This window comes from Taudactylus pleione, unplaced genomic scaffold, assembly GCF_031769625.1.
Source record: "Taudactylus pleione unplaced genomic scaffold, aTauple2 ptg000828l, whole genome shotgun sequence".
In the NCBI taxonomy this organism is placed as follows: domain Eukaryota; kingdom Metazoa; phylum Chordata; class Amphibia; order Anura; family Myobatrachidae; genus Taudactylus; species Taudactylus pleione.
In genome coordinates, this window is record NW_028285230.1 from 4,613,504 (window position 1) to 4,629,827 (window position 16,324).

The following is a 16,324-nucleotide window of genomic DNA, read 5'->3' on the forward strand; positions in this document are numbered from 1 at the left end:
CCTTCCAGGATGTGCAGTTTCTGAAGTCTGGTAATGTTTACCAGATGCTGACACCAGAGAACAATTCCCGAGCATGCTGCCCAGGGAGCAATGTGATCAGCCATTCAGCTGGCCAGGGAGCAATGTGATCAGCCATTCAGCTGGCCAGGGAGCAATGTGATCAGCCATTCAGCTGGCCAGTGGGCAAAGTGATCAGCCATTCAGCTGCCCAGGGAGCAATGTGATCAGCCATTCAGCTGGCCAGGGAGCAATGTGATCAGCCATTCAGCTGCCCAGGGAGCAATGTCATCAGCCGTTCAGCTGGCCAGGGGGCAATGTGATGATCAGCCGTTCAGCTGCCCAGGGGGCAATGTAATCAGCCATTCAGCTGCCCAGGGGGCAATGTAATCAGCCATTCAGCTGCCCAGGGGGCAATGTGATCAGCCATTCAGCTGCCCAGGGGGCAATGTAATCAGCCATTCAGCTGCCCAGGGGGCAATGTGATCAGCTATTCAGCTAACCAGTCATATGCAAGATGTTTTGAAACATCTGAGGTAGTTCTCTCTATAATGTATTTACTTTCTGCTTCTTTCACTGACTTTATTCCACAAATGGTACACTTTAAAGCTTCACATTGATATTAGGAACAAACTTTTTAAGTTAATGAATTATTTTTGTTTATTAACAGTTATCTATATAGTGTACACATTTTACACAGCACTTTACAGGGAATATGTAAGTGCCTGCCCCAGTGGAGCTTACAATCTATAGGCCTGATTCAACGTGTCACTCCCATTTTGTAGGCGTGGCTATGGTCTGCGTCCTCCGATGCAGACTTCCTGGCCCCGGCTGAGCACTTCCATCGGTCATTCTTAGTAAGCCGAGGCTTACTCATATGTCCGATGCCTGCGACCATCGCGACTGGTGATCCAATGCTGCATCTTAGGGCACAGCACTTGGATCTGTGCTGCAATCAGGTGGCGGCTATATACAACAGACGCCCTCCTGCTGCATTAGCGGTAGTGCTAACCAGCCAACTGTGAAGGGGGTGTGTCCATGCATCAAGGGTGCGGAACCAGTTTTTCCAACACATGTTTGTCCTGTGCAAATCTTTGGGAAATGGATGCTCAGGATAACTTGTTGGCCATGCATGATAAATATTTACATTTGCTTTATAGTAATTACAGTTGGATGAACGTTACTTTTTTTTTTGCATAGGTGTTATTATCCTTTATTTAGCACACAGGTTCTCAAACTCTGGGCCTGATTCAGACCCGGTCGCTATGAGCGTACGCTCGCTCGATGCAAATATTTGAAAGCGGCGGGGAGCGATCGCTCGCCAAGGCATAAGCACACCATCTTACCTGTACGAGCGTTCACTTTGTGTATGCAGACTCCCCTTAGCGAATGCAGAGACGCCCACTGGGGCGGCAAAATGCAGGCGTGCCAGTGCGTTTGAACACCGTTGGATGGGCATGTATAAATTATCCACTGAGATGCCATACGCAGCTTGTGTACTCACAGCGTGTGACGAGGTTAACAACGTCTGAGTAAGGTCAGAGCTTGTGCAAGTGTGCGTGAGGCTGCGATGGTACTCAATGTTACCGATTGTTTACAGTCTTGGTAAGTATTACGGGTGTCTGTAAGGTAAGGTGGGCATCCTTATGCTGTGCTGCGACGGCATAGCTATTGAAGATCATTAGCATATCATCGCAGTGGGACTGCGTGCGTTATCACTATTGCATTCACAGTTGTGATCCGTAATAAATCAGGCCCTTAGTACATACACAATACACAGCAATGTACAGAGAATTTATTCATTCTGATCAGTCACTACCCAGCGTCACACAAGCGTTTCTTGTTGTTGCTGTAATGACCATTTTTCCTGATTCCCCATAATGTGGATCAAAAAATAATTTAGTCCCCAGTTTTTAAAATTTAGACATCAGTATATTTTGGGGGAGATGTACTAAGCCATGGAGAGTGATAACGTTCCACTTCCAACCAATCAGCTCCTGTCATTTTTCAAAGTCAGCCTGAAAAAAGACAGGAGTTGATAGGTTGGCACTTTATCTCTCTCCACTTTATCACTGTCCAAGGCTTAGTACATCCCCTCTGTGTCTGTTGTCTATACTTATTAGAGGGGTAACAGTTGCGTGTAAAATGCTGTGCAGAGGGTTATAGTGTGTACATTTGATAATAGGGAACCTCTGTATGACTTATTATTATGATCTTTTTTTTATATGGTTGTACCAGGGTTCTGTAGTGCCGTACAATAGGGGACAGGACATACATACAAGATAGGACTAAAGGTGCAAACACACGGAAAGATTATCTGTCCAACCATCCAAATAGTTGATTGGTTGGAATGAAAATCTGGTAACGTATGGGAGTAACTGATGATCATCAATTTGCTCCTAAGTGCTAGAAAACAGATGAAAATGGTCGTTCAGACAAGTTTGTTAAATGTTTGATCTAAACAATTTGTTGAAACAACAGTTTTTGTCCATTTTCCGGCATTTGGGAGCAAATTGCTGATCGTCAGTTACTCCCATATGTTACCAGATTTTCATTCCTACCAATCACCTAATTGGATGGTTGGACAGAAAATCTGTACAGTACGTGTGTATCCAGCTTTAGGGCACTGCTGCCAAAGCAGCTCTTTGTGTACAACTGTACAGATTGTGCACTATGCAGTGTTCTATGAATACTGTACACTGTAAGAACTGATGCTTTCAGTTGTGTAACCCCTTCCTAAGAACCTTGTGTTGTGGGAATTGTGGGATTCTTGAGGATTAAAGTGCATGATTCATCCCAGTAGTGTGGATAATACAATGGAAAGCGGAATTGGATTCTGGTATAATATACAGGTTGAGTCTCCCATATCCAAATATTCCAAAATACGGAATTTTTTTGGCTTGACTGAGATAATGAAATTTTTGATTTTTGGTGCTTTAATGTACACAAACTTTGTCTAAGGCATAAATTATTAAAAATATTGTATAAAATTACCTTCAGGCTGTGTGTAGGGGGTGTATATGAAACATAACTGAATTTAATGTATCTACACAAACTTTGTTTGAGCCACAAAATTATTGAAAATATAGTATAAAATTACCTGCAGGCTGTGTGTAGAAGGTGTATATAACACACAAATGCATTCTGTATGTATATTTGGGTCCCATTCCCAAGATATTTCATTATGATAAGCAAATATTCCAAAATACGGAATATTCCGTTATCCAAAATACCCCAGGTCCCAAGCATTTTGGATATCGGAGACTCAACCTGTACTTCTAGCAGTGGCTCCACTTAAATCCCTGATGCCATCGCCGCTTTACATCAATGGCAGGAAACCATAGACAGGAAACCATACATGGTTTACACCATCAGTGGCTATTAGTGGAGCCAGCCGTAGGCGGGACTAAGCTGGTGAGGGACCAATCAGAGATGGGGTGGGGTTTTGGTTATATCCGTGGCTCTCTGTGCTGGGTGAGAAAAAAAACATTGCCGCCTGCTGAGTGTCACCTACGTGGAGTCCGCTGTTGCATATGGAAGCTCTGGCATTAGGACTGGCGAGGCAAAACCATGGGGGTTCCTAGGCGGTGTCTGGGAGGTGGCCAGAAGTGAAGGCAATAAAAGGCCATCTCACCGAGGTGTTATGGGAGTGTCACTGGCACGTCCCAAAAACAGAGCCGCAGCCACAAGGGCCAAGTTTAGCCAGAGTTCAAAAGGAGACTCTGTGCTTATTGGTCGTGGACATACACTACAGTATGTATTTACCGTCCTGCTCTGCCAATAATCTACGGATCGGGCCAATAATTGTAATGTGTGCTCGGCTATACCTGCAACCAGTAACTTCAGAGCCGAGAGAGACGTCCAGACTACATTAATTTCCAGTATCTCCCTCTTGAGGCTCCTAAGAAGATGAAATACTCTTTCAGCAATTTAAAAAAAAAAAAAATAACAAAGTTAAATCTGGCATTAGCCATTATGGTAACTAACCACATGAATTTGTAGTAGATCACTTATTTAATTGTAAAGCTGGCATTCCAAGTACTGGGGCTGGGAGGGGGGAAGGGTTAGGCACTACGCTGAGGGTCAGGGTTAGGCACTAGGGGGGGGTTACGGTTAGGCACTAGGGGGGAGGGTTAGCTTTAGGCACTGGGGGGTGGGTTAGGTTTAGGGTGCAGGGAGGGTTAGGGTGCGGGGATGGAGGGTTAGGTTTAGGCACTGGGGGGGATGGTTAGGTTTAGGGTGCGGGGAGGGAGGGTTAGGTTTAGGAACTGGGGGGGAGGGTTAAGTTTAGGGTGCGGGGAGGGAGGGTTAGGGTACTTACCTGTCATTGACTGTATTATAACTATGTTGGGATTCTGACTGCCAGGATCCAGAGCGCCGGTATCCCATACCCAACCCATTTCAGACAGGACTGGTATAATATAAATAATTTTTGTCACTTGATGATTAAACACATTTTCACAATGAACCCAATACGCCCACGGTCATCCAATGAAGATCCGACTGATGTTTTAAATACATGGGGGTATATGTAATACGTACTTCAAGCATTGGCAAGTCCCAGGCGAGACTGCCTGATGTTTTAAAATAGCAGTCATTTAAAAGGCAAAAATAATCTGGATTTGCCTTTTAAATAACTGCTTCTTTAAAACATTGGTCAGTCTCGCACGGAGCTCGCCGATGCTTGAAGTCTGCAGCCTATTACATATACCCCAAGGTCACTTGATTAATCACCACTTTCCAAGGAAGTAAGTGTGAGCTTACGAAACGTGTGACAGGTGATTAACTGTATGCACAAGTTGCTGAAGGACTCTGAGAAAAACACTTACATGGCGCCGATTATGAGAAGATGCTCTAGACTTTAGAATGTACTACAGGTTGAGTCTCCCATATCCAAAATGCTTGGGACCTGGGGTATTTTGGATAACGGAATATTTCGTATTTTGGAATAATTGTATACCATAATGAAATATCTTGGGAATAGGACCCAAATATACACACAGAATGCATTTATGTGTTATATACACCTTATACACACAGCCTGCAGGTAATTTTATACAATATGTTTAATAATTTGTGCCTTAGACAAAATTTGTGTACATTGAACCATCAAAAATCAAAGGTTTCATTATCTGTGTCATGCCAAAAATATTCCGTATTTTGGAATATTTGGATATGGCTCAACCTGTATTTGGGGTTTGTTTATCAGGAATCGGTATGAAATACCGGCGGCCGCACAGCGGCAGCCCGACACTGGAACCGATCCCGGCAGTGGCAGCCCGACAGCGCTGGAAATCCCGATCGTCCCTAGGTAAGTATTAACTAACCTACCCCCCTGACCCTAACCCTCCTTAGGGATACCTAACCCTAATCCCCCCTCTAAGTTCCTAAACCTAACCCCCCCTTCCCCGCCGCCTAAACCTAAGTCCCCCAGGGGGGTGCCTAACCTTAACCTCCCCCCGGGAGTGCCTAACCCTCCCCCCGCGCGGCTGTTCGCTCGCGGCGCCCGGCATCCCTTCGATTGGGATGCTGGGCGCTGGTCTCCCGGCATCGGTGAAATGAGCGGTGTCTACATCTAGGCGCCGGGCATTTCACCCTCGCCGGGATATGACAGTCAGGAAGCCGGCTGTCGGTATAATGTCAGCCGGCTTCCCGATTGCATCCCGTTTATCATGGGGCTATTTACCATTATTTCATGTTTGTTATATTAACAGCAAGTTTATTCAAGATAAAATCTTCCCTGGTTTGCCTCCAATAAAATAGCCGTTTTAAAAGTCACTGGCTAAATTGTTACTTGATAAATATACCTCTTATAAATGTTCCACCAGCTTGTGGGTGCAATTAACTGTTGATCCTAAATGGTTATGATCACACTATTGCTTTTATTTACAGGATTAAAAAATACACGGGAAATCAATGAATAACTGAATGCCTGATTAAAAGATTCTAAAAACATTTATTTGTCAATACTTAAATTAATAATATCAACACGCAGAGCACACTAAGGGGAAAATGTAATGAAGTACAATTTTGTAAAAAGCATAATTTTTATTGATTTTTGTTGCTGTGAGACCCTGTGTTTTTGGTTGTCGATTTTGACATATTAAATTGAATCACATTTTCTCCTCTTTCGTAATGGGGCTGTGAGAGAGGTCGGGCATACCCCTGGGAGGGGTTGGGTACGGGACGCCGGCATTCCGACAGGGTTAGGATACCGACACTTGTTGATAAGTATCCTAGGGATGTAGTTTGGAAGCCGACGGCCTAAATCCCGACTGCCGGCTTCCAGACATTCTAATCCTGGCGTGGTATGAAAGGCGTCTAAATCTAGACGCCTGTCATTAACCAGACGCCGGAAGACCGACGCCCCGCATCCTGATCGAAGTGATGCCGGGCGCGGACAGCCGTGGGGGGTGGGAGGGTTAGGTTTAGGGCTCCCAAGGGGGACTTAGGGTTAGGCAGCCCCCCGGGGAGGTTAGGGTTAGGCTAGGGGAAGGGGGGGTTAGGTTTAGGCACTTAGAGGGGGGAGGTTAGGGTTATGCACCCCTAAGGGAGGGTTAGGGGGGGGAATTAGGTTAGCGATACTTACCTTAGGGACGATCGGGATTTTCATCCTTGCCGGGCTGCCGCTGTAGGGATTTGAACTGCCGGACATGCGTCACCCGTATCCTAACCCTCCCTCCGCGCACCCTAAACCTAAACTACCCCTACTGCCTAACCCTCCCCTTCCTAGTGCCTAACCCTCCCCCCCTAGTGCCTAACCCCTAACCTTCCCCCAAACCTCGCTACTTACCGTAGGGATGCTGGCACCGGGATTGTGACTGGTGTCGGGACTCCAGCGTCGGCATTGTGAGCGCCGACATCCTGGCTGTAGGGATTTCAACTGCATCCCCCTGGAGAATGGAGTTCACATTCTGTTTCAGCGCCAATTCATGAAAAATTCAGTTTTGCAAACAAAGGTGAGCACGTTTCACCATTAATTAATAAGAAAACCCATTTACTTACCTGCAGGCTTTTCTCGCGGCGAACTCGCACAGCGAATTTCATTTGCATTACATATTCCAAACTCGCAGTGATTTTTTTAGAGGAAATTACAGTTTTTTTGTTCCTCCTGAATGTACAGTTTGCACAAAGAGTTTTCTGCGATCGGGATAGACAGTATCAGAAATGGGGCGGCAGAGTGATGTGCATTCACGGTTGATGACTGGGAGGTGGCCTGAAGTGAACGCAAAAACGGTCAGTCACATGGGCATGTTATGGGAGTGTCGCGCGGGTGTGTCAGTGACAGCGGCTGCATTCTCAGATGCAGAGCCGCAGCCACAGAGGCCATAATCATGCAGAGAAGCTGCACCTGCCAATGGGCCTGGTGTAATTGTCGATGATTAGCGCGACGGTGCGCCGATGGTGGCGTCTACAGAATCACCAGCAGCGCTACAGCGTGCAGAGATACTGAGCATTTCAGGGCTTGTACATTCAGACCAGGGGCGTTTCTAGAGAGGAGGGGGCCCGTGTGTCATAGACTCTGGGCACTAGAGTGTGCCCAGAGTCTGTAATGTATGCACAGGTCACAGGGAAAATGGCCGCGGCGGCCATTTTCCCTGTACTGCGCATGCGCAAACAACGGTAAAATGGCCGCTGCGGCCATTTTCCAATAGTTTTACAGCGTCGGACCCCCACGCCGACGTGGGACTCTGGAGAGGTAAGTAATATTATGGGTGCAGGGTGTGCAGTGCAGGGCCCCCCTGGACCCAGGGGCCCGTGTTCCCCGCACACCCTGCACCCATTATAGATACGTCCCTGATTCAGACCCAGGCTAATAATAATAATTTTATTTATATAGCGCTTTTCTTCCGTAGGACTCAAAGTCGTTTTACATACATCAGAAAACGCAGGAGGGAGGGTTAGGATTAGGGAGTATTGCTGAGTTAGGTTTATGGGGGGAGATTAGGGTTAGGCACCCCTAGGGGGGTGGGTTAGGGTTAGGCACCCCCATGGAGAGATTATGGTTAGGCACTCCACCGGGATGGTTAGGTTTAGGGAGCGATAAGAGGAGGTTAGGGTTAGGCCCCCCGGGGAGAGATTAGGATTAGGCACCACTAAGGGAGGGTTAGGGTACTTACATGCCCCAGTCGGAATCTCCTCCTGTCGGGTATCCTCCGCCGGTATTTCAATCCCATTCCCAAGAAGCATATTGCAGGGTTGGTGCAGACGTTTTGGGAAGTAACTTCCATGGGTTATATATTCCACCCACGAAAGGTACCAGATGAGGCAGCCATCTTGGGCACACTATGTAGGATTACCCTGGGTGGAATAGGTTACGCCTAGAAGGGATGGCACAAAATGGGTGGTTGCAGCATCCTAACGCTAGGAGTAGGGTCCCAACATAATCGTCAGGTACATCTATTTTTCATCCCATCCACGAATGTATCAGGTGAGGCAGCCATATTGGACGCACTACGAAGGTTACACTGTAGGAGATAAGCCACACACGGACCCAAGGCATATATGAGAAAAGTAACACGTGTGTGGCAGTATGATATACCCTGTGTGAGTAGGTCCACTTGAAGTACATCCTGCCCATGGAGGAAGCACTTCAGAAGGTATAGCACACCAGAATAGCATACAGGGGAAGGAAGTACATGGTACAAAACAGGGAATAGCAAATACAGCAAACAGTGCTGCAGTTTGGGCATGACATATATATACGGGTGACTGAATCATTTGTAATATGAAATACACTGAATGAATAGATCCAAGTGTTTGTTCATCCTGCCCAAGAAAGAACCATCCGAGGCAGCCATCTAGGGCGCACTGCGTAGGTCACATCTGGCAGGGTGTGCAAGTAGCCGTAAGTATAACGTCCAGGTGGAGAGAAAAAATAAATAAATGAATGAGAAGCTGAATTCAAAGGGCCGTATTAAAAATAAATAAAAAATTTACACCAGGGGACAGCCGACACTAGATTTAATATATTATATATATAACGGACGCAGGAGAGGACGCAGCAGCGCCCACTTCTGAATCAAGCCCTTAATGTTTAACTCTGCAATAGGTTCCTACAAAACTGCAGCTGTCAGACAGGGCCTTACACGTTTGGTGCCTATAAATACCTACAAAGATAAAGTTGAATACTGAAATGAGAGTTACTGTCTGTGTTTTGCAAATTATCAGAACTTAAATAACTATATTTTTAAGACCAAAATAACAGATCACACCTTAATTATGGCATAAAACCATCTGGTTAAATAACATACTTTGAAGCCACCCACTCTCAGAGACTGTTTAATTGTGGTGAAAAAAAAAAAAGATCTATATAGAAAGTTGAAAATGCTACAAACCTTGTAATAGTGATGTTGAAATAAAATATATAGAGGACCCGATGCTGAGTCACATGCTACAGAAGTGTCCTCATACATCACTGCAGCAGTCGTGCCAAACAGCCCCTCTCGGCCCCCCTAGGTTCCGTACGACTCTGCTAGAGCCGGGCGTCTTTTTGTGCCTTTTCTGCCCAAAATGTGTCTTGTTCGTAATTCAATGCGACTAGGACGCACCGCAAGACTGCACTAATTATTTTGAAATGTGACACTTGTCGATCTGTGTGCGACCTACGGCTAGATTTAATTAGACATGAAAACGATAAGTTTTCACCTGTGTCACTTTTATTATTATTATCATTTATTTATATGGCGCCACCGCAGCGCCTTACAAAGTACATAGACAAATAAGTAACCATTGACTTACAATACAATACAATACAGGACATGGATAAACATTGCTATATTAGCGACCTTTACTATGAATACCTCTACTGGACCAGTATTAATGAGGAGCTGTTCATCGCACATTATAATGCTAAACAGCGTAGACGCAAGTTTTTTCTTTAGACGCGTGCATGCTGAAGTGTAATGAAAATATATTGGGCATACCTGAGCGGCGACAGGGAAATGGCTATTCAGAGGCATGGAGATGGTCCGTGTATGGCAGTGTCGCAGGCGTATTGCTGATCTGGTTGTGTACACAGACCAGTGGCGTAACTAGGGTATTTGGAGCCCAGGGCAAATTTGGAAAGGGAGCCCCCCCATCCCAACATCCCGAGCTGTGCGCGCGCCAAAGGCGCGTGGGGGGAAAATGGGCGTGGTCACTTAAAAATGGGGCGTGTCAACATGACACACCCCTTTATTTTCACGCTGAACATTCCTATCCATATGCACCTTAACCCCAGTAGTACTCCTTATACAGTACTCCCAGTATGCAGTTGTGGTCCCTCTTATGCAGGCCCATAGTAGTGCCCCTTATACAGTATCCCCAGTAGTGGTCCCCCTTATACAGCCCCCAATTAGTTCCCCTTACTCAGTACCCCCAGTAGTGGCCCCCCCAAATACAGTGCCCCACATAGTGTTCCCCCTTATGCAGTGCCCCCAGTAGCAGTCCCCACAATTCAGTGCGCCCAGTAGCGGTATCCCCTTATGCAGTGCCCTTTATATGGTGCCCCCAGTAGTAGTCCCCCCCCTATGCAGTGCCCTTTATATAGTGCCCCCAGCAGTAGTCCCCCCCATGCAGTTTTCCCAGTAGTGGTCCCCTTATGCAGGCACCCTGTAGTGATCCCCCCTATCCAGTGCCCCCTGTAGTGGCCCTTCCTATTATTGCCCCCAGTAGTGGTCCCCCGAGTGCAGTGCCTCTTGTAGTAGGCCCCTTTTATAATGCCCCCAGTGGTAGTTCCCCCCCAAGTAGTAGTCCCCAATAGAGTAGGTCTTCCCAATGGCGCCCCCAGTAGTAGCCACCCCTCCCCCAGTAGAGGTCCCCCCAGTAGTAGCCACCCCTCCCCCAGTAGAGGTCCCCCCAGTAGTAGCCACCCCTCCCCCAGAGAGAGGTCCCCCCAGTAGAGGTCCCCCCAGTAGTAGCCACCCCCCTCCCCCGTTGTGCAGATAGGTTTAAAAAATAAATAAAATATATATATATATTTTATATATATAAAAATATACTTACCTGAATTTCTGCTCCTGGTCGCGACGCCGCTCCCGCCCGGGCTGGCGCACTCAGCATTATGGGACAGACGTCATGACGTCAGTCCCATTACCCACTGCAGGAGCCGGACGGAAGCCTGAGCTCGCCTCCTGGCGCTATTGGGCAAGCGCTCGGGGAGGGAACGGGCTCAGGCGTGCAGCACAGGACCGGCGCTGGAAGCCTAGTGCCGGTCCTGTGTAAATGTGTAGCGCTGACCACACTCATTGCGGTCGGCGCTACACTGGGGCGGGCTGGTACCGTGGCCGGCGGCGCCCCGCGCCGCCGGTCCAACGGCGCCCAGGGCACGCACCCCGCTCGCCCTGCCCTAGTTATGCCACTGACAGACTCTTAATCACTCACATTGGAGGCCATACTATGATGGAAAATCTGCACCTGCTGCAGGATTAGATGCTGCCACCAATAGTTGAAGACGCACCAGGTGGTATTACAGGGATGCAAAAGATCTATAAATAGATATAGGGCGCTGACATGTGGTGCTGCCTCCAGCAGCTGCAGAAAGGAGACAGTTAATCTCCAATGGAATATAAGAAAAGAAACAATTAGCAGCGCTGATAACTATAATAAAAATAGCAATTTAATAAACATGTAAACATACATTAAAACGCATTACAATGCGATTCCATAAAAATGATTATATAAAAGAGAGCATTGATTGCTGATGGCCAGCAATGAATTGAAACTGATAGATGCCCTGGAACACTGAAGGGAAATGGGGGGCCTGTAGCACTAAGTAATTGTAGGATCTCTGGGACTGATTCAGAGCCGGACGCGCTGAACGAGCGCCCGCTCTGAATCAGGGCGTGTTTTTTTTCATTGCGAAGCGGCCTTTTGGACGCTCGCATAGCTGTGGGTTACCACCCACAGCTTCTGCGAGCGTCCATGATGATGGTCGCGATGGTCAAGACCATCGCGACCATCGGGCTTGCGACGAGACCCTTGCGGTAGGGTCTCGTCTGCCGCAAGCCCTGGAGTGATGTTGGCTCATTAGTGATGTCAGTGGGGCCGGACCCAGACGGTAGGCATTCCCATGGGAACGCCTCCGTCTGGGCAGCCACGCCCCCGGCACGCCCTCCAAAGGGGGCGTGCTGTCACTCACCATCGACAGCACGCCCCCTTTGTTGCAGGACCTGGAGCGACGGCTTCCCCGTCGCTCGCCGGGTCTCGCGCATTGCGGAGCTCCCTCCGTCGTGCGCATGCGCACTTGGGCACCATCGACCCGCTTGCGAGCGTACAGCGCTCGCGAGCGGGTCTGAATGAGACAGTCCACAGTCCAGAACAGCAGCACTGACTGATAATGAAGTAACAGTCCAGCAAAATAACACTGATAACGGACTTGATGATGTGGTAGGGCTGGAACAGGTGTTGCAAAGTCCAAAAACCCTGCTGTAGTGCTTGTAGTAGTGCAAGTAGTTGAAAGGCAATAGGAAGTGTCCAGGGCGCAGTCAGGATAAGCACCTACGCGTTTCACTGCTCTAGGCAGCTTTCTCAAGGTGTTCAAATGGAGATTTGACCGACTTTATATAGTAACTCTCATTATTGTGAACCGCTCTCAAATGTTCACTATTAATTAATTATACACAACAGATTATGTACTTCAAATAAATAAGCAATCGCTAAAATTTGAAATCATACTACTGACAGGAGGCAAAACCATCAGTAATATATAAAGAAAAAAGAGTACTTACTCTATATAGCACCTGGTAATCAGCGGGTCCCGATCGTGAGACTGTAATCACGGGGAATATTTACTTCCGCCGTGATGATGTCAGACTTCGGACCTGACAATGATATATAACACCCCGCTCTGCACAGTACAATATACAGACACGCAGTCCATGGGGGTCCTATGGTCTGTGCGCAATGAGTCACAGTAGCAATTGAGGTGCCCAGTCTCAGAAATGTATTGGAAATGTGCTGGGCATTACAGGGTGGAGACTGGAAGGTGGCTTTTCAGACGTACACAAATGGTTCATCTTATGGGCATGTTATAGCAGTGTTGTGGGTGAGTCGCATAATTGGTTGCAACATCACTTAGGGCCTAATTCAGACCAGCTCGCTAGATGCGGCCGCTCGCTCCCAGCGTATGGAAATTAAGCTAAGTGACGTCAAGGCAGCCGCTCGCACGACAAGGCATAAGCACGCCCACTATGTCTTGGCGAGCGATCACTTTGTGTTTATAGACACCCATCAGCCTGTCTTAAACCCCCCACTAGCGTACGTCATCTCCAGGAAGTATATACAACCATCGGTACATCGGATTCCATCGAATCTGACCGCAGCGTTTGCGGTTGACTGTACCCTACCGCAAGCACTGCGAGCACTTCAGTGTATAATTCAACCAGGTGACGTGCACTATGACGCTGCCTGCTAATTATGCATGCCTCAGAAACGGCGTGAAAACACTCTGACACGCATGCGTCCGCAACTCCCCCGTTACTACTGGCCTACCCGTTACCACCCACAAACGGCCTCTGCTGTCACTCACTCCACTGGGCTGTCTTTGCAGGGCGAGCGAGCAAAATCTGATCTCTCATTCTAGTTTGCGCACTGCGAACTACAAGCATGCACACATTAGCGAACATTGTCTGCAACGAGCAGCCACTTGCTAGCGAGCGGGTCTGAATCAGATCCTTAGTCGTTTACATTGGAGGCCGCACTGTGACAGAGACCCTGGACCTAGCATGGGGCTGCTATTAGTTTCGATGGTGCGTCCTAAGGATGCACCAAGCGGGGGTCCCATTCAGATGCAATGCTGTACACCAGGGAAGGGCTTATACTAGTATTAGCATGAGGTCGCAGCCGTGACTGCGTAAAAAGATGCACACAGACGCCGATGCATCTGATATAGACTCAGCCCTTACAGTATATGTCCAAAACATAATAGCAGGTATTTATAATGTGCTATTGCGCCAAATATTTACTGATTTACTTTATTGTTTTCATTCCAAGTGAATTCTTGTCTTGCTCAGCAGCGACGCAGATTTGGCACCTCCAGTATGAGAGGAGATCCGCAATTTGCACAGAAGTGACAGCAGATCCACTACATGGGAAGACGAGAAGACAAGAGAGCACAGTAAGTGCATCTTACACACTTATACTGTAATCTCAACTAAACTCAGGATTTGTCTGTTAAAACCAGATGGATTTTAATCCTAGTAAATCACCTGTCCTGTTTATAGAGCCCATGCATTTCCTTATAGAAAGTCAGAAATTACTTGGGGGATGATTTACAGATGCGCTCAGCTTCATTGTGGCTGATCACCAAATCGCGCCACAAACGTGCGTGCACATCGCGCTATGCGCCACGATACGCTATGGCGCATCCCCGATCGAGGGAGTGCATCTCCATTCAATCCTATGGAGACACGAATGCGCGTCTTTGGTCGTGGGAGTCCGTCTTGCACCATGCATGGCGCGATTCGCTGCGCTACATGCAAGGACGTTGCTGGGCATATCTGTAATAAAGTGAGAAAATCTTATGTCCTGGAATAATGGACATTGGGCCTGATTCAGACCCACTCGCGAGCGGCTGTCTGCTCGCAAGTGGGTCGATGTTATGGACTGAGCATGCGCACGACGGAGGGAGCTCCGTCGTGCGCATGCGCCAGACGCGACGAGCGAAGGAAAGTCCTTCGCTCGTTGTGTCCGATCAAAGGGGGCGTGCTGTCAATGTTGATTGACAGCACGCCCCCTTTGGTGGGCGTGCCGGGGGCGTGCCTCCCTGACGGGGGCGTTCCTAAGGGAACGCCTCCCGTCAGAAGCCGGCCCACTGACATCACTAGTGATGTCAGTGGGAGTGATTTTGGCTCTGATAGAGCCAAAATCACTCCGGAGCTTGCGGTTGAAAACCTCAACCGCAGGCTCCGGCTCGCAAATTCGATGGTCGCGATGGTCTCGACCATCGCGACCATCACAATGCACGCTCGTATAGCCTGTGGGTGGTGACCCACAGCTATACGAGCGTCCAGGAGGACGCTCCATGAAAATGGAGCCCGGCCCTCATTCAGAGCATGCGCTCTGCTCAGACCGTACGGCTCTGAATGAGGGCCATTGTTTTGCAGGATTTACGTATGCTCACTATTTACCATTCCTCACTGCTTGCGCTAACCGTCGCCAGTGGCCTAAGTAGGGGCTGCTTATATATAAAGGTACTCTGGATGGCGTTAGCAGATGCAATGCGTGGAAAACATTATATATAATGTGGAGCATTTTTAAACTCATAAAAACACTGTTATAATGTTGTTTTTTTATGTATTTTATATTTTTTTTCTTTTGTTTTGTATTTTTCTTTTCTTTATACTTTTGTCTGCAGAATCTGCACTGGAAGCCCGTGATCGGACACCTAGTGTAGTGCGCATGTGTGACCTGGCGTGAACTTTGGCGGAAAGCCCTGACTGGCTAGTGAAAAGGAAGTCTATGAATTCCTCTGCTGAACCAGTATCAATGAGAAGCTGTTCATCGCACATTATAATAATAAACAGCGCAGACGGAAGTTTTTTTTGCAGCCGCTGCGCGAACTCCAGCGTATTTTTAAAGTGGTAATTATTTTAAAAGCAAAACCAGCCTGGTTTTGCCTTTAAAATGATTGCCACTTTATGAATGCGGGAAGACTCGCAGCAGCTGCAAGTCGCAACCTATTACATAAGCCCCATTGTCTTACTTTTCATGAATATTGTACATGTGTAACAGACAATACAAAATACTATTCTTTACGTTTTGTCTTTATTTTTATGAATATTTTGTTACCGTGGTTTTTTCTTATACGTTATTAGTCTATGTGTTACAATTACTGTGACTTGCCTGACACCTAACAAGTTTGATTCATTCCCAGATGTCAAGCATTGGCTTTGAAATGACACTGCTTAGTTAATAATAATAAATAATAATACCCTCTATCTCAAATGCTGAGTTATCCCAATGAATATTTTTCATTGAATACTGTATTTGTTTCAGGTCCTTCTGGTATTGATTACCCCACTCAAAATTTTAAAATATCTACTGCAATAATCTTAGAAGTTTATATGGGCCAGGAAACAACTTAGAATTTGCATTCACACCTTACACATACAGTAAACACCTGTGATAGGTCTCGTTGTACCAAGCTTCCAGGCATAATTAGCTGTTTCCCATATTGGCCCTCATTCAGAGCCGCTCGTTAGCGGCAGTACGCTCGTTCCGAGCGATGTTTGCACATCTGCGCATGCGTACGCTTTTTAGTACGCATGCGCGAACCAGTCAGTGCGGCCGAAAATCGTTTGTACGCTATATAGCGAGTGCCTGCTATTTTGAGTGACAGAATGAG

At 47.3% G+C, this 16,324-nt stretch overlaps 1 long non-coding RNA gene across 1 annotated transcript; it reads left to right on the top strand.

The window, feature by feature from the left end:
* The first annotated feature begins 314 nt into the window (after window positions 1–314).
* LOC148474623 (uncharacterized) lies at window positions 315–15,393 on the top strand. Its single transcript, XR_015872868.1, has 3 exons — window positions 315–533; window positions 13,992–14,095; window positions 15,335–15,393. It is a non-coding gene; the product is annotated as an uncharacterized LOC148474623 (long non-coding RNA).
* Window positions 15,394–16,324: the final 931 nt, after the last annotated feature.